At 49.2% G+C, this 18524-nt stretch overlaps 1 protein-coding gene and 1 long non-coding RNA gene across 4 annotated transcripts in view; one reads left to right on the forward strand and one right to left on the reverse strand.

Annotated features, from left to right (window-relative positions):
* ANKRD11 (ankyrin repeat domain 11) overlaps window positions 1-18524 on the reverse strand; it is a 134706-nt gene that overhangs the window by 73311 nt on the left and 42871 nt on the right. The gene's annotated exons all lie outside the window — the stretch shown is intronic.
* LOC116793431 lies at window positions 1181-3506 on the forward strand. The gene is made up of 2 exons (XR_004359478.1): window positions 1181-1290; window positions 3022-3506. It is a non-coding gene; the product is annotated as an uncharacterized LOC116793431 (long non-coding RNA).

Genomic DNA, 18524 nt, shown 5'->3' on the forward strand with positions numbered 1-18524 from the left:
CACTCTGGTGACAAAGAGGTGCTGGAGGTGGCAGGAGGGCAGGTCAGGGGTCACGAGGGCTCCCACGGGAGCCTCTACCCGGGATCCAGAGCTTTTGTTCAGCAGAAAATGCCAGGAGCAACAAAGCCCGGCAGTGCCTGGAGCTGCTCTGGGGGTGCCCCCCATCCCCACCACACGCTGCCCATTCCTGCCCGTGCTCAGCCCACCCCTCCCTCCTTTTCTCTCTCTCTCTCTCTCTCTCTCTCTCTCTCTCTCTCTCTCTCTCTCTCAGAGATAAATTATTCAGGATGAAACCATTTTAAACTCCATTGGGATGCTGAGCAAAGCTAAGATGGGTGGTGCTGCAGAGGAAGCTGCCAGGGCCGCAACCAGAATCCTGGGCTTCCTCACACAGAGGTTCCCAGTGTAGCTACAGCCCATCCCACTGGGATCCTGCGCCATGAAACACCCCAAAATCACTGAACACCAAGGTCTTGGTGTATCCATCACACCCAGAGACATCTCATCCACGTGAGTGTGAGGCCCAGGGACCCCCCATGCCAAGTGCGTCCATGGGAGGCTTCCACAAAGCCACCCCACTGGCCATGTCTGAGCACTAAATGCCCTCATTCCTAGATTTTCTTCTGGTATAAAGCAGCAGCAATAAGGACAGATGAGTAGAGTTTGGTTTGCACAGTGACCCTCACATGCCAGGGCAGCCTGATGAACAACAAACACAGCGGCCTCCCAGCCATCACATGTCCTTCATGGATGCTCCCAACTATCACACATCCTTCATGAATGCTCCCACAGACCCAGGGATGGAAGATAAAAGCAGAGATGGCACACTGCTCTCACATTCCTTCTGGGTGCCCTGGCACACCCAAGTTGCTGCCACAGCTGGGTGGGAGGAGATGGTTCCCATCAGAAGAACATGGTGCCAAGGCCACAGAGGTGTCTCAAAGCCAATACTGCCTATGCTGCCCTCTCAGGGGTAGGACTGGGCTACCCCGCCAAAGGAACTGGGCAGGAGCACAGGAGCCATCCCACTGTGGGACACATCCCTAGGGAGGTCTCCCAGTCACCTGCTGGGCTTGAAGCCCATTGAGCTTCCTTCCACAAGGACTAAAGAGTATTGGAGTGCAATGAGATGAGTTTTCAGGTCACTTCCAACCCGAGCCATTCCATGATTCCATGACTACACAAGCGGCAGCACCCATGCTCCTTCCACATAAGCACAGTTATCGTGCTCAACTCAGGGCCCCATGGTTCAGATGAATTCAGGTCAGAGAGGACAACATCAACAAGAAGGTAGTTCAGAGAAGAGGGGAGTTGTGTTGTTTTGTTTTTAAATGAGGAGACCAAATAATTAAATAGCCTGGAAAAGATTCTACATTAAAAGTCACTACAGCACTAAAAATCCAGCTCTGACAGCTCTGGGTGAAGCCCTTCAGGAGTTACCATGGCAGTTGATGTAGCGATTCGCCCACTCACTCCTCAATAATGCTGGATTATTTTTTTTAATGCTCTTCCACCACAAACAAGCAAACGTTGCTGAAGGAAAAAGTCCTTTCTCCCACCATAAAGCTCCATCCTTTATCCCTGCCACAAGTGCTCTGCTCTGGAGGAGACAGCAGGTAACAGGGAGCCAAGCCAAACACGCCACGCTGAACTTTGCTCCCTCCCTCTCCAGGGAGAGAGGAAATTTAAGAAGCAGATTCAGGATTTCAGCATCCATTTCACTCTCCCTCCCCCTCCTGAACTCCCCGGGCTCCAACCGGCGATTCAGATGCTCTGTCAGCTGAACGCTGCGCTCGCTTCCCCTCCCCACCACCAGCTCAGCAACCCTTGCAACAAGCTGCACGCAGGCAAGGAAACCAAGGATTTTTAGAATACATCCTCCCTCCTTTTAATTAAGTGCCCAGGTAGAGTGTTCACTCCACAAAGCTCATCCAGCATGGCTGAGGGAGGCAAGTCGGAGCAAGAAGGCACCCAAACAAAGGAAAGCAAACACGGGCAGCAAGGGAGGAGAAGGATACAACGGCATTGACCTGTCCAATGATTATTTTTACAATCAAACCGAGGTCTAGAAACTCCTCTGGCCAAGGGAAGGCTGAGAACATCCGCAGCCACCTCCCCACAGCATGGCACAGCCCTCATCCCAGGATCAGGCCGAGAAGGACAACCTCACAAAGCCAGCTCCGAGGCTGAGGAATGTCCTCCCCATCTGTCGGATAAATCCCACTCCTTCCTCAGGGACCTCCCGGCCCCCTTGGCCCTGGGGGCACCCCAGGACCTGGGGCTGCCGTAGGTCAGCCCCCACAGAGGAACAGCTCCAAACAGAGCGAGGCAGATGGGAGAGAAGAAATAAGCAGCTTCCAGCACTAAGCTGGGGAAGGCAGGAGTGAGTCTGTGTGCCCACATTCTGGGGGTGCGGGGTGCTGGGGACACGAGTGCCAGAGAGCAGCCAGAATGGGACCACACCGGTGGCCAGTCTCCGTGCCTCAGCAACACGTACTGCTTGCTCCACAAAAATAATATTCCTCATTCTTTAGCCAGTAGAAATTATTTGTTACAATAAATACTTGCCCTGAAAGCCCAGAGGCTTTACTAACAAAGCTGGGTTTGCTTGCAGGCTGCCAGGTTTGGGAACTGGTTTAATCAGCTGGGGAAGCTCAAGGAGTATGTTCTGGCTGTGCGAGACATTCCCAGTGCAAAGAACTGCTGTTGGCTGGTTCCCACAGTCCTTCCAACTCCAACTCTTGCCAATCAAGATTTCTTTACTAATAAGGGCAATGAGGACCTGGCACAAGTTGCCCAGAGAAGCTGTCGCTGCCCCATCCCTGGAAGTGTTCAATGCCAGGTTGGACAGGGCAACCAGGTCTAGTGGAAGGTGTCCCTGCCCATGGCAAGGGGTAGAATGAGATGAGCTCTAAGATTCATTGAACCCTAACTGTTCTGTGATTCTATAACCCAAACTGGGACAGACTTTACCATGATATGAACTGGGAGAAAACACTCATCCCTGTGGCCCTCGAACAGGTCCATCCATGGAGAGGTCCATGCATCCGACGAGGGACAGCCTCCAAACCGAAGCATGTTTCCAGCCCCGGCGAGCAGAAAGCCAACAACTTTCAAGATGAATTAAGGCCACGGCGTCCATGGAGTTCCGCTGGTGGAAGGCAGCTTTGTTAAACCCAAATGAAAGCTCAGCCCATTGTTCCCAGCCTCCTCTAATAGCTGTTGTCTCTCCTCCATCCCTCCCAGGCTCCACCACTCAGCTGTGACTCTTTGTGCCTCCCTTTCCCTGCCTTCTGCTTCTGTTTGTCCTTTTGATCTCCACTTCTCAGCTTGTGTTTTCTGCTGTCCCCCTCCCCCCATGCCTGATTTCCACTTTTATTAGGGTGCGAGGCAGCGGCTGAAAGAGGAACAATGCATCGGAGCTGAAAAGGCTTTGAAGCTGAATTGGGTTGTTTACCCAGAGATTCCCCAATCTCCTCCTGAAATAAAATAGTATTTTACTTCCACCACAGCTCTTGCTGTTTAGTTTCAGTTGGAAGCATTCTAAGTAGCTGATGGCATGGCAAATGTATAAAAAGAGAAGCAGAAGCACAGGGGTGTGATTGCTTAAAAAATAAATAAAAATAAAAATCAGACAACTGCACCTCCCCAAAGCCCATGAGTTTTAGGTAAAATTATTCTGGAGTCCAGTTGTAAGGATTCTGCTGCTGCAAGGGTAGGTTAAAGCTTCAGTCAGCTCCCAAAATCCCCTCTGAGTCAGCATATCGGTTTGGGTTTGATGCAACTGTGTCTTCCTTCAACCTCGAGCAGGAACAGCAAACAGCTGCTTTCCCATCCTAGTTCCTTTAACTCCAAGGCACCACTGCAATTAACACATCGAGTTTAAATACTCAAACTCTGCACAGAATCACTTAAGTTGGGAAAGACCTCTAAGACCATTGAGTTCAACCTGTGCCCGACCCCCACCTTGTCACCCAGCCCAGAGCACTGAGTGCCACATTCAGCCATTCCTCGGACACCTCCAGGGATGGGGACTCCACCACCTCCTTTCAAGCTGGGCAACTTAGAGCAAGTGCTGAAGTCCCACCAGCAGGTCCTGTCCCCACCATCACATCCTGGTGTGGGCAGAGCAGGCAGGACCCCCACCCATGCCACAGGCACTACGCGCACCCTGGTTCACAGCCAGACCCCCCTCATGAGCAACATGATCTCCCAAAGCTGATCCTGGGACTGGGTAATACCATTTATAAATTAAGAGGCAGGAGGGGAGATAAAAAACAAAATACCATGAGCTATTGAGATAAGATTTTAGTTTCTTGGTTTGTTACCACCCAGACTCATACCCTATCGTGGCAGGATGAACATGGGGAGGGGTCATGGGGTGCCCACAGCCACAGGCAGGGCTGAGAGCCTGGCACTGCCTGGGGTAAAGTGCCAACAAGCAGCAAAAATATTGCAGATTCCTGAGCTGGGTTAGTCATCAGCAGCCAACTCCACCACCGGGATGGCCAACACTCCCTGGGTAGGGAGCATGTTAACACAGGGGAAGGGGAAAGGCCGGGGCCACCTGTAAAGGTTTGCACCTCAAACAGTCACAACCAACAGACTTGAGCAGAAATAAACAGAATAATTCTGGGAGAAGGGCCCATGAGCACCCCAGGAACCCAATAACCACGAACAGGCTGCCAAGAGCTGGGAGTTGCCCCCACGCTCCCACTGCTGGCACCGACTGCTGCAGGCTCAACACTGAGCTAAAATAAATTAAACCTCAGCAAAACCTCGTGCAAAGGGTACAATTATGCTTTTTCATTACAGACAGGTAAATTTTCAAGCTGACTGACCAGACAAAGAAAGCATAAAGCAGCTGAGGCTGAATTACGCCGCCCCGACTACGAGCTGTGAACTCTGTTGTTCGGAATTCAGGATTTGCAGGCTATGCAGCAGGTTTGGGAGCTGCTAATCAATGACTGAAATGAAAGATGATGCCTTCTATGATGCACAGAGAAACTCGCAGCACATCACACTCCTCACCATACAGGTTGATTTCCTTACCATCACTATATTCTCAATAATTTAAGGCAATACTAAACAGAGTATAATTTTAAGCAAAGAGTTTTTCCTTTTATGGAATAAAATCTTTTTTAAAAGAAAATCTACCTGCAAACTCTGCAGCTGACACAGCCTCCTTCCTCTAAAGAACATGGGAAATGAGGGGGTCTAGAAGCTCCCCAGGTAGAACTGCTCAGTCTAGACTTGGCTACTTTGGCCTCATTTGGCTAAGGGGCAGCGATAAATTCAAGCAAAAATCACATTTTACGAAGTGCTTCAAATAAAATATCTCTGAGCCTACCATGAAATGGCTCTGGAGATCACATATTTGCCAAATTTTCCCAAAAATAGTCCTAAAAACCTGAAAAACACCTGTCAACATGCCACCGGTTCTCATTCCAACACATCCCCAGGAGTTCAGGGCTGAAGGCCCAGGGACAACCCAATGTTAGCCTAATGACCAGCTTGGACTTTGCTCACACAACTGCGGTATTTGACCTAAATTCTTTAAAAAAAGGTAAGAAAGGAGCCCTGTCCCTCCTCCAACACGCACTGGTCTGGTGACCAACATGCTGAGAGGCCTGGAAGCCCCCTGTACTGAACAGATTTCAGGTCCCCGGCCTCCCCAGCACCCAGAAATGCCAACACCACCGTACAGAACACATAGCGCCCAGTTTTGTGCCTTGAAAAGCTCAAAAGGATGAAATTCAGAACCTGTGGGTGTCCAGGGCACATTCTTTACTCCTTCCTACTCCTCCTTTAGCCTGGCTGCGTCTCTGACTACTCCCGACTTACACATTCGCTGGACACTCTCATTTCTCTTCTACTCAGTGAACACTTTAAATGGGTTTTTATGCTAAAAATACAATGATGGCACTAGAAAAGGCAGATTGGAGAAACAACAGGCAAATGTTCCCAAATTCAAGCACATGGACCACCCATATATATTAAAAACATGGATTTTTCATCAGAGCAGTAACTCCACAAGGTATGCCACCAATTGCTTTGATTTCCCCAAAAAGAAAACTATGAGCTTCCCACGAGTTGTTCAAAAACAAATCTGTTGATAACTTGGAAATATTTTCTAATTACTACAACAAAAGTCCTTCTACTTTGAACAGCAGCAAGGGTAGCTTTCAGCAACAGCAGGGAGTTTCAATGCCAGGATTTCGGGTGTGCTGGTAGCCCCTTCCAAAGCTTGTGCTGGCCCAAAACACAAGGATCTCTGCTCAGTTACCCAGCATGGTTCTGTTCCCCTCCTCCTGCAAACCTCCTCAGGCTGAGATCTGAGAACAGGGTGGGTTTGTGTCACCCTCAGCCTTCCAGGTTTCAACAGAGCAGCAACACTAATGTGGAGCTGGAAAAACTCACCCACCTACTAAACTGGTTCACAGCTCCTGAAACTCAACAGCTCCAGCTCCACAGAGCGATGCAGAAAGAGCTGAGGCTGTTGAAGGAAAAACACCAATATAAAGCACCAAAGTGCTGGATGGTGCCGGATCAGCGACCGACTGGGCACTGCTCCCGCCTTCCTCACCAGCAGAATGGATGGCTTGGAGGTGCTATGCTCAGGAGGCCTGGGAACAGCTCAAGGAGGAGCTCACCACATCCTAAAGCTCCATTTGAGATGTTTCTCATGAGAAGGATTAGGAATTACAGACTGCAAATGGAAGGAACATCTGCTGGGGAGCAGGAGCCATCCGGGCTTACCTGCAGCACGGGAAGGGAAATCCTCTGCGGACCTTCCACGGTGAGCAGAGCAAGCCCCATCAGCGAGGGAGAGCTGATCACTGACTGGCATCAAAGCAGAAAACACCCACAGTAGGTTTTTTGGGTAAATTATTCTTCCTGGCATGTGTGAGACCTCTGATCAGCTGGCAAAGGCAGTTAGGGTTTGGGGCAGGGATGAGAGGACAGGAGCAGAGCTCAGCCCACGGGGCCATACTCAGCTGAGCCTGAGCATGGAACAGTTTTGCTAACACCCTTTGGAGTCCAAATAATTTAATTTTTTAGACAAGTATGTAAAACGTTCACTGTTCACTATCAGTCATGCAGGTGAGCAATTGCAAACAGACCACTGAATTTTCAAGGCAATTTTGCAAGGCTGCTTTGGTCTCTTTCCGTGTCTACTAAGAGAGCATTCCTGCCTGCACTTGGTATCTCCCTGTTTTCCGGAGCTTAAACGCTGAAAAAAGCAAGACTAAAAAAAGAAATCACGACACTGAACCAGCCGACTTCATACAAACTGTTTCTAAACACCTACTCAGCCAAACCTGCGCAAGAGGGGAGCAAAACACGATCTGCACACTCAGCTGGGTGTTCACCTTTTCCCTGAACACCCAAAAAGTTCTGAACAACCCCTTGGGCTAGAGGAGATGGGGTTGGTTTCGCGCATGGATTGATTCCCATTTTATTAGGATGGGTCAACTGAGCAGGAGCGATTCTGGGATCAGAGCCGGGTTTGCAGGGAGCCCCCAGCACAAAGGCCTTTCCCAAAGCCCAGGTCCAGGGCAGGAGGGAGCGGCCGGAGCCGCAGCCGTCACACGCCATGTGTCCTCCAGCAGACCCTGTCTGGAGGGAGGGAGGAGGGAGGGCTGGAGCTGCTCGCTCAGGGAAGCCAGATGCGAGGCCTGGCACTGACGCCAGCAGCCGAGCTATTTTTACTAACCAATGGATGCGGTGCCAGAGCAGGAGCAGGAGCTGGAGCTGCTTCTCCTCTCCCGGCTCGGCTCACCACGCTCAGCCAGGCTGGAGTGATCCAGTGAGCCCAGGAGCCCAGCACCCGCTGCTGCTGGCCCAGGAGGGAATTCAGGCACCATTCACACAGCACAAGGCTTTTCTGCTCACACCACCTCCAAAAGTGAATTCCCCACCAGAATCCACAGAAAAATCCATTAAATCACTTAGCACAGAGAAGCCTGAATCTTCTGATCCGAATCATTCCCTACCAGCCATGGTGACACCCACTTGCACCCCAAGCCCTTCCCAAGGTGAGCTCCCTCTTCTGACAAGCCAACAGCACACACCAAATGCCCTTTGGAACAAATGGCAAAACAATCAAAGTTTAACTCAAGGATATTCACATTATTCCATGCACTTTGCTGGTTTTGACCAGGCTTTCAAAGGCTTTGCCATTTCTGGAAGCTGAATGCCAGGAATACCTGCTGGAATTATCAGAGCAACACCAGCCTTCCTAGTGTTCTCTCCATTTTCTCAGGCTTCCTTCCTGGCTTCCTTCCAGTATTCCCATCTCTAACAGAAGATCCTGTTTTCCTTCATCGTCTGGGTTGTCTCCTCCTCTTCCTTCTCATTGCCACCCACTCGTTTTTTCATCTTTCCCAATATTGTGTTTGCTACATCCTCTCTCCCTGTGCCGTGCAGCAAACCACTCTTCAGAGCAGGGGATGAGATATGCTGCACATCCTCGTGTCCAGGATAATACCCGGGTCTGAAGCTGTTTTCCCTCACCCACACCCTGACTGAGCACGTGGTTTCTCCCTCAACCACCTCCATGTCTGGGGAACTCCCTGGCAGAGCCCAGCAGCCACCCCACAGATCCACCACTGCCTCAGACCCGGGAAACGGAGTTTGCTGAGAGAAGCCACACAAGGAGTCAGCTGAGCCTTTCCTCCTTGCCCTCCTCCAGCATGGATCTAGGAAGTCATACACACACACAACAGAGAGCTCCTGCCAGCCTCCTCCACACTGGTCCCACTCCAAGACCTTCAAGATCATGAAGTCCAACATCTGACTGATCCCACCACGCCCACTAAACTGTATTTCAAAGTGCCATGTCTGATTTTTTTGAGAACTCTTCCAGGGATTGAAGTGTGTTAAGGGGAAAAGAAGCCTTAAAGCAAACACATACAACAAGAAGTTCACTAACTCCCTTAACCCTCACTGGTCCAGCTTCCAAGGGTCACCAGTGGCCTGGAGCAGGATCAGGTGTTGGTCTGCCATGAAACCATGGAATGGTTTGGGTTGGAAGGAACCTTAAAGCTCATCTTGTTTCACCTTCCTGCCATGGGCAGGGACACCTGCCACCAGATCAGATTGCTCCGAGCCCCATCCAACCTAGCCTTGGACACTTTCCTCTGCAAATCCACTGCAGAAACTCCTTCTCTACAACCTTGCAGCCCCTCTTGTCCCCCCCACAATCCTCCCTTCACTGCTCATCCGCTGCTCCACTGGCAACTCTCTCTCCACTTCCCCGGATGCAGGAGCCAGCTGGGAAGCCGCTGTCCCCTCACTCACCTTCTGCCACCAGTGCAGCCGGGCCACAGCATGGAAATGGAGCATCCCAGCAGGATGCTCCCACACCACATTCCAGGGGTTGCCAGCAGTGAACACGACCGGCTGCTGTGCTGATGCTGCAGTTGCCACTAATGAAATATTATAATGCAGCCCTTAAAGTGACACCAAGCCAAGCACAATCAGAGTTCACTCCCACAGCCAGGAAAGAACATGGAAATGCTCCTCTTTCCCCATGGAGCAGCCAACCAAACTCTGCTTCTACCTTTACCAAGGACAAGTCAGAAATGTCAAGATCTCTGAAGTCATGAAAAGTTTTAAATTTTACTGAAATTGTAACTACTGGTAAACAGCTTGTGTTTTCTAAAGGTATGGATACCTGAGGTGAGCCTAGACTTTACCTTGTCTATTACCTCCACTGAACTTTAATCCCACATTTATTTAAAATTCTGGCTTGCATTTCTATTTAATCATCAGAACAAGAAAACTGTTGTCATATTGTTGTATCTTTTTTAAGACGCATGGAAACACATGGAAAAAACACAGGATTCTCCTACAGTAAAACTTAAAGATCAAACTAAAGACAACATAAAGACCAGTCACATGCAAGGTTTTGTGACATCCCCAAGCAGAAGAGAAGAACCCTATGCAGAAAGTTTCCCCAGAAAAGAAACCTGGAACAAGAACAGGTTATTCCTGCAAATGTGACTAGGAAGCTCCTCAGCTCTAGCAGGGACCTTGGTGCACCCTCCATCTGCGATCAACTCAAGGCCCCTGCAGCCAATCCTTCCAGCAGGACCTTCAGAGTCCTCAAAAAGCTCCTTTCTTCCCCTGTGTTCTCTTCACCCCCATTTGCCCCCTTTTATATTTAACCCAGATAATGGAAATGTGAGTGACAAGCGGGTGCTGCCGCTGCTGGAGCAGGATCGCCGCTCCCGCCTGTGTGAAACGCCGCTCTGGAAGCAATTTGTCTTCCCGTCTCATTTCACATGGGAAGCCCATCCGCCAGCGGGGCCGTGCCCCCGCCCAGCCCCTCCCTCCGGGAGCCCGGCACACAAGGGGACATTGTCCCCCCTGAATGACAAACAGTTTTGTGAGGCCGAGGCTGGAAAGCGCATCCGACAGGTGCAGGGAAGCTTGGAAAATTGGTGCGTCCACGGTGCCACGATTTGGGGACAAGTTAATTCCTGGGGAGAATATACACGGAACACCAACAATAGGCTGGGAGGAAGCGAGTGGGGGGGGGCGGCAGGGGGTGCTCCATGCTCGGCTCCTCTTTCCCAGTTCTCCCACCACATGTACGGGTTCTGTCTCCATTGGGACATTGCTTCTCAAGGAAAACCTGGGTTTACAGAGCTGCAACCCTGGCTCAGTTGAGGAACAGCAACACACAGGCACGACTTCCAAACCTGAAGTTCATCTCAAGGAAGCAACTTCCCTGCCCAACCAGGAAAAAGTACAGAAAGTATCTGTAGGGAGGGGGGGAAATCCCTTTACCCCAAAGGCAGAGCAGCCTCGTGCTGGCAGTGCCTTCACAACACAACCTTGGCTCTTTTCATGGTGCCCAGTAACAGGACGAGGAGAGAACCACAAGAAGTTCCACCTCAACATGAGGAAGAACTTCTTTCCATGGAGGAGGCAGAGTACTGGAACAGCTGCCCAGGGAGGGTGTGGAGTCTCCCTCTCTGGAGACATTCCAAATCCACCTGGATGTGTTCCTGTGTCAGCTCCTCCAGGTAACCTTGCTTTGGCCTGGATGATCTCCAGAGGTCCCTTCCAAACCCAACTATTCCATGATTTCTGCCATGGCATCTCCAGGAGTTCCAACTTCATTTGACCCATTTTCCCTATACAAGGGATTTTTAACTATCAAAGACAAAGCCGAGGTAACTGCCAGGATGTGTCCCTGCAGGAATCATCCCAGCCTGTTCCAGACAGGTGACCCCACCACAGCACACCAAAACCCACGTGAGCTCTGCTGCCGTCACATCACCAATTTATTCAACTACCTTAAGCTTTTTAATCATGTTTTTAAATATGCACCAAGTGGCTTATTCAACAGAAAGCACAGGACCAAGACTCTGAAAACCACAGCTGGTGTTTAATAACTGCACCACCTTTAAAGACCCCTTTTAATCAACTTTTAACTCTTCATCACACCCAAGGTTTCATCCAAAAGCACCACCACATCAAACTATTCCAGCCACCTCAGCAACCCGCCACACTTGTACACCAGAGCAGGGAACTCATTCAGCTAGAAACAAACACAGGCAGACAAAAAAGTTCCTTTTTTTTTTTTTTACAAAATAAAAATAAAATTTGCTATTTCTACTCCAGTTCTGACAGGCCCATGAGCAGCTGTGCCAGCACAACTGATGGGAAGCATTTAAGCCTGGACTGTAGTAGAAGGAGCTCACATGGAATATCATTTTTAACGGGTTTAGAGAAAAGTAAGACTAATAACAGAAATTACAACATGAAAAAAAGGTCTTAATTCCCTCCACCATGATAAACATATTTTTATATTCAACATTTAAGCAGGAATCAGGTTAAAAAAATGGACTGAAACAGGGTGTTTTTCATGAAAGCCATATGGGAACGGTGCTGGCCAATCCCTGCAGCTGCCCCACCAGCCTTGCTGCTGCCCAGGACCAGGAACGTGTCGGAGCAGCTGCTCTGACTCAGGCAGCAGAGACACGCTGAGCTCCGGCCACGCTGCCAGCAGGAGGGAGATCCAACTGGGAAGGGCCGTGATCCACCCAGGCTGTTCATCAGCCCTCGGCACCGCACGCAAGCCTACGGTAGGTACGACTGAGTCGGTTGCTCTTGAATTAAAATCACTGCAAAGCTGTTCTGCCTTGGGGGGAAAAAAAACCCAAAAAGTACCACTACTGCCAGATGTGAAAAATTCCTCCAGTCTGGTTTCCTGGAGGGAGCAGGAAGGGAGGCTGTGACCACCTCGCCCCATGTGTGTCTGGGGCGCTTCTGCTTCGCTCCAAGCGTTACCTCTCTGGGTCTCCCCAGTCCGGTCGGGGCAGCTGAGCTGCCCAAACCTCAGGTGATATGGCATCACATCTGCATGAGGAGAAGTCCCTCAGGTGATATGGCATCACATCTGCATGAGGAGAAGTCCCTCACAGGACACCCGGGAGCAGGAGGGGTCTGTGCCATGCCCGGTGCAGCCAATGTGCCCCAGTGTGGCGCTGGCAGCCAGCCCTGCTCATGTGCCTTTCTTGGAGCCTCTTCCAGCTCCTCCTCAGGGGAGTCTGCTGGGACTGAGCCTTCCAGCCAGGAGAGCTCTAGAGAGCAAAGGCAGTCCCTCCCCACCAGCACTTCCTGGAGACCAACCCTGAGTCTGGGGGTTCAGGTAGTGACCACCCCCCTGTACCTGAAAGGTACTAGTGTGAGAAAGGTGCTCCAGACACAATCACATCTCCCACTTCACCTGCAAATGAAGGCCTGACTCAAACCCATCCACATGACACCACAGACCTGCCCTTGGCTCTCAGAAGCTGTAGGTACATCGCTACGCTCCCCAAGGAACTTCTCCACAACACATGATGACATTCCCTAAGCAGCTTTTCTAAAATCCATAACTGTATTCCCCAAGTAGTTTTTCGACAACACCTCTGCAACGTCTGGTGGCCAGTTTGGATTTCTACACGATTTTCACAGCTATAATGATCCATCATTTACAGAGAACTCCATAGAAAGTTATCATTAAATGTTGTTTCCTTTTGAGCTGTTGGTTCCTTGTCCCTCCAGCACTCACAGCCTGAGGAACCAAGTGGTTTGGGGAAGTTTCTTTAATAGGATCATTGAATGGGTTTGGGTTGGAAGGGACCTCAAAGATCATCTCATTCCACCCCCTGCCATGGGCAGGGACACCTTCCACTAGCCCAGGTTGCTACGAGCCCCACTGTGCTGGGTTCACCTTGGTTGAACGCCAGGCGCCCACCCAGCTACTCTATCCCTCCCCTTCCCAGCTGGACAGGGGAGAGAGTAAGGGTGGGAAAAGAAAACAACACAAATCGTGGGTTGCAATAAGGCAGTTTATATTTATGCAAAAAAGAAAGCAAAAGCAGCGTGCGCACGCACAAAGCAGAAGCTAGTAGTTAATCTGTACTTCCCATAAGCAGCGATGGTCGGCCACTTCTCTGAGAAGCAGGGCTCCAGCACGTGTAACACTTGTCAGCAGGCAGCCATCAGAGAGAATGAGCACCACCAGTCCGGCTCCTTGCCTCAGCTTTTATATCTGGGTTGATGTCATATGGTACAGAATATCCCCTTGGTCAGTGTGGGTCAGCTGGCCTACCTGTGTCCCCTCCCAGGATCTCGCCCTCGACTGAAGAAGGAATGTTATAGTGCTGTGCTCAGCAGTAGCCAAAACATGGGTGTGTTATCAACACTCCTCTAGCTATCAATGCAGAGCACAGCACTGTGAGGGCTACTATGGGGAAATAAATTCCAGCTCAGCTAGACCCACCACACCCATCCAACCTGGCCTGGAACACTTCCAGGGATGGGGCAGCCACAGCTTCTCTGGGCAACCTGTGCCAGGACCTCACCACCCTCACAGGGAAAAATTTCTCCCCAGTATCCAGCTCCTAAGTTTGCACCTGTTACTGAACACTGAGGCAATCTGGGACTACAGTAGCACAAAGATGACTCCCACCAAGCAGAGATAGTGATGAGTGACCAGTGTTTGGGGGTGGGAGATGCATAACATCAAGGCAAGAAAACAGAGCAGGTCTTAAAAATAAAAAGAAGCCAAAGCTCATATTCACAAATTTTCCCCATCCCTCCCCTCAGCAGCTGGAATTTACCCCCCACAGCTTTCTGAGGGTTGCATAAAGCACGGAGCTCAAATCCACCGCCTGGGTTTTAGAGTCCTTCAACCCTCCCTATGAAGACACAGAAGCCACCTCTCAGAATAAAAGCACTTGCTCTTAAACCACAAGCACATAACACTCTCCCATCCGTAAGAAAACGCACAGCAGCTTTTTCCTGGCATTACTCCCAAAGACCAGACAGGTCAGGAAGAACCATCAGCAAAATTCACTCTTTTTCTCAGATGAAGAGTCTATTGCGACCCGAGTTCTGCCCAGCTCTGACACCACCCTCCTTGCTGGGTGTGAGCAGAGTATTCTTGGGCTAAAACACACGCTTTCATGTGCAAAATTTAACCACATTTACACCTTAAATACCATCCTTAGAAGCATCCAGACCAACCAGCTCCTTAGCAATCCCTCCCCAGGAGGTGGGACACCGGAACTGGTTGGGCTGGTTACTATATACAGTCTGCTGGGTTCTAGTTTTCATTAAAGATTAAGTCAGGTTCTGCCAAGGCTTAGGAAAAATACTGGAAGTCACCAGCCCTAATGATTCCTCAGGCTGTCAGTAGGAACCAAGGATTTTTCCTAGCATGGGACTAATGAACACAGAAATTCCCTGTGTGACAACTCCCATGGGACGCAAGTGACAGAGATATTTTTGCACAGGGAACACACCTCCAGCTGATTTCCCAAAGATGCTCCAACAGCCACAGCAGGATGTGTGGGCAGGAGCTTTGCAAAGTGCCAATGGCACTTGCAAAGGCAGCTCCTTGGGAGAATTCAACAGAGGTGGATGCAGGGCAAGCCTGGGGAGTTATCCAAAGCATCAGATCCTGTATCAATAAATGCCAGGACAGGAACAGGTTTGGATGGATCGGAGTAAGGCTGGAATTCATACAATCATGGAATGGTTTGGATTGGAAGGGACATTAAAGCTCATTCAGTTCCAACCCTGACACGGGCAGGGACACCTTCCACTAGACTAGGCTGCTCCAAGCCCCATCCAACCTGGCCTCGAGTTCTGGATTTGGAGCAGAGCTCAAGGTACGCTGGCCTCCCTACGGAAGGGACGACTCCCACCTTCCAGAGCTTTCTCGCCCCCCCACTCCATCCTCTCCCACAGGACTTTGTTCTGAGATGGGCAGAAGGAAAAACTTCCTTGTTTTTCTGCTCCCAGGAGGTTTCCCAGTGACACGCAGTTCCTGGGGAGGCTCAGATTCAAGATTATTTTGTGCAGAACCAGTTGACATTTGGAAAAGTTTAAATATCAAAATTTCCTCCTCTGTAAAAACTGAAAATAATACATAGTGAACACATGACATATCACTGGCATTTCACAGCTTGACTCAATCTCCAGTTCTCTTCAAAACCCTCTGTAATTTAAAAACACGCATCAAGACTCAAAGAATTTGGGAAGTGCCCATTGCTTCCACATTGGAGTTGTATTAATACATTCTGTGCAATATATTAGTATATTCTGACTTTAGATCTGAGATCTAAAGCCTGTCCTCCTTTGCAAAGAATGCTGAGCTTAAATATGCTTTTAAAAACATTTTAAATAACTTATATTAAATATACTATTAATAGACATCAATTACGCTACTTTTCCTTTCTGTACAAAAACACAACTGTGTTTAATTCATTAACTAATCTCAGCATCAAATACTGAGGTTCTTTAACCAGATTAGGAGTTAAAGACCCTACAGCAACATGGCCTCTGTGCTGCCCAGTTTAAATCTCACAATAATTTATTTCTTTAATTCTGGTTTAGCATATATTCCATAGTAACTATTAAAAAATAAAACCACCACAAGAGTTTTTTATGCCAGTAAAGTCAAAAAATTTGCTTTTGAAAGGAACATCCTTAAATATAATCCCTGATTTATACAGTTCCAAATTTATTTTATTCATTTATTGTGTTATTTGCTGCTGTATCACTTTCTTAATATGCATCTGATAAGGAAGAACATTCTGCTTCTATTACCAAAGTCTTTCATTAAAAAAAAAAAAAGGGATGGATTTTTCAAGTTAAATATTTAATTTACTTGAAAGAAATGGTTCTAGAGGTGCCTCAAGTAAAGAATTGTTTAACATGTGTTTTACAGCCTTTCCAAACTCTCTTTATGGTCCTGGAGCATGGCCACATTTGTGGAAAAAATGTAATGTTTCAGCTTTAATTTGTCTGTTCTTTCAGTAGGATGAGGCAAAGCTCTCTAGGAGAGAAACAGCCACAGTTTGGGTCAGTTTTTCAATTAACATTTGAAAAAAAATCTTTTATTTTTTAAACAGGAACCTTTCTAACATCCATGAAAGTCGACTTCCCTCATGCAAATCTCTTGCCTGAGATCCCTTCCCACAGACTCGTTTCTTACTCCACCTTTTTGTGATCCCAGTTCAGGGCTCAGGTGGTGGTACTGGAGATGCACAGCATGAGAGCACCTCCTCCCCAGCAGGAACATTCCAAGGGGATTGAAGGATAGTGATCAGCACATGATGGCACCCAAGGCTGTGCCCTAGTTTTAAACCACAACTTCTTGCCTGCATAAACCACTTCACTTGTTCTAAAGAAAAAAACAAAATCATGGAATCACAGATTGGTTTGGGTTAGAAGGGACCTCCAAGCTCATCTCATTCCATGGGCAGGGACACCTCCCACTAGACCACATTGCTCCAAGCCCCAGATATAACTAAAGCCCCTTTATATCCCTAAAAACTTGGACTCTCTCCCTGGTCAGGTTATGCTAAGCAACTGGAAGAGGCAAAACAAAGGGCTCCAATAAAAATTTTGCCACTGGGCTACTGTGTCTGCCCAAGTGGAGGGTCCCTGGCATCCCATCCGGCCACCGTGGAGTTCTCACGGAACTCCTGCCATCCCAGGGCCACCATCCCAGGAGCTGCACAGCCCAATTCTATTAAAATGGACTATTTAAAGACTTTAAAAGCACATAAATGTAATTGCCAAACAGCAGATAGGCTTGAAATCCTTTATTTTGTTCTGAGCATCTGCAGGCACCAGAGTGGAGTGCAAGGGTGAGGAACAGGAGATGCTCCCATGAGGAGGATGTTCCCACACCCTCCTCCTCCCAACACTCACCTTCGGGAGTGGAGCAGGTCTGGACTTTCTGAGGTTACCAAACCCCCCCGAGGTGAAAGACCTAAGATGGAGCGATCCACACCTGACACCCCTGGGCAGCTTTGTCTCCCCAGACAGGTGAAGGGTCCCTCCAGTGGCATCCACACAGAGCCCACCTGCATCCCCACATCTCATGTTCTTGTGATGCTCAAATCCAAGAAGATCTCACTGCCATTCGTGAGGAAACTCCATCACCTTCACTAAAAGAAAAGCTCTTAATGGCCTCTGTGTCCAAATTCTGACTCCAATTCTGCAGCTTCCTGTTCTCTCACAGAGAGCTCCTGTTGATTTGTATGTTATCCCATCACCGAAAAGGACTCTAAAATTCGGAGTAAGGATCTGAAGGGAGCTGGTTTTAAGAGAAAGGGTTGGAAATGGTACATTTAGTGAGAGGTAACGTCAGGAATGAGAAAGAGCCTGTAAGCGCCACGTTTAACACCAGTTCAATGGATTACAGAACTTGGGGACAAGCTGAGCAGAGGCTGCTCAGGACCGACACTGAGCAACACTTCGCGCAGAGTACTGCTTGGGTATTTTAGCCTGGTTTCCTGAGGAAATGGGGCCCTGGTTGCAGTGATCCACTGCGCCCCAGCACAGCCCAAAGGGTGAGAGGGACTGAGGCAGCCAGGCGGGAGATGCTCATCCCGCAGGAAGGTGAGAGCCTGGTCAGTGTCCAGCTTCCCAAATCCAGGAGTGGTTTGGGAAAAGAGAAGGAGAAGCACTGCAAGGGAGGACTACCATTTTATGCAACAGCAGTTGTGCTTTCTCTGAAATCAGGACGAAATCCCTGTGGCTAAACTGACAGGATAGGTTGATGGGGTTTGGAGCAACCTGGTCTAGTAGAAGGTGCCCCTGCCCACGGCAAGGGGTTGGAACTGGATAATCTCTAAGGTCTCTTCCAACCCCAAACCATGCCACCATTCTACTAAGTGCTTAACCAGACACACAATCCGCTATTGCTGAGACTATTTCTCCATCTTCTCACTCTCCCTGACTCCATAAGCCCTCCACGTACCTGGAGACACCTGTATGGGCTCTGGGTGATGAGGACACCCATGTTGAGACCAACCTTTACTCAGGTGTGGTGTCACCAGACCTGCCACAGCGGGTGGCCACGGGCTCTTCTGCCCAACCACCACCATACCCAGGCCATCACAGCTGGAGACATTCACAAGTGATTTACTGTCACTTTAAAGCTTGCTGCACCCCAAGTCAGCAGGCTAGGCCTAAAATGTGATAAGCCAGTGTTTTCTTTT

Source organism: Chiroxiphia lanceolata, chromosome 13 (genome assembly GCF_009829145.1).
Source record: "Chiroxiphia lanceolata isolate bChiLan1 chromosome 13, bChiLan1.pri, whole genome shotgun sequence".
NCBI lineage: Eukaryota > Metazoa > Chordata > Aves > Passeriformes > Pipridae > Chiroxiphia > Chiroxiphia lanceolata.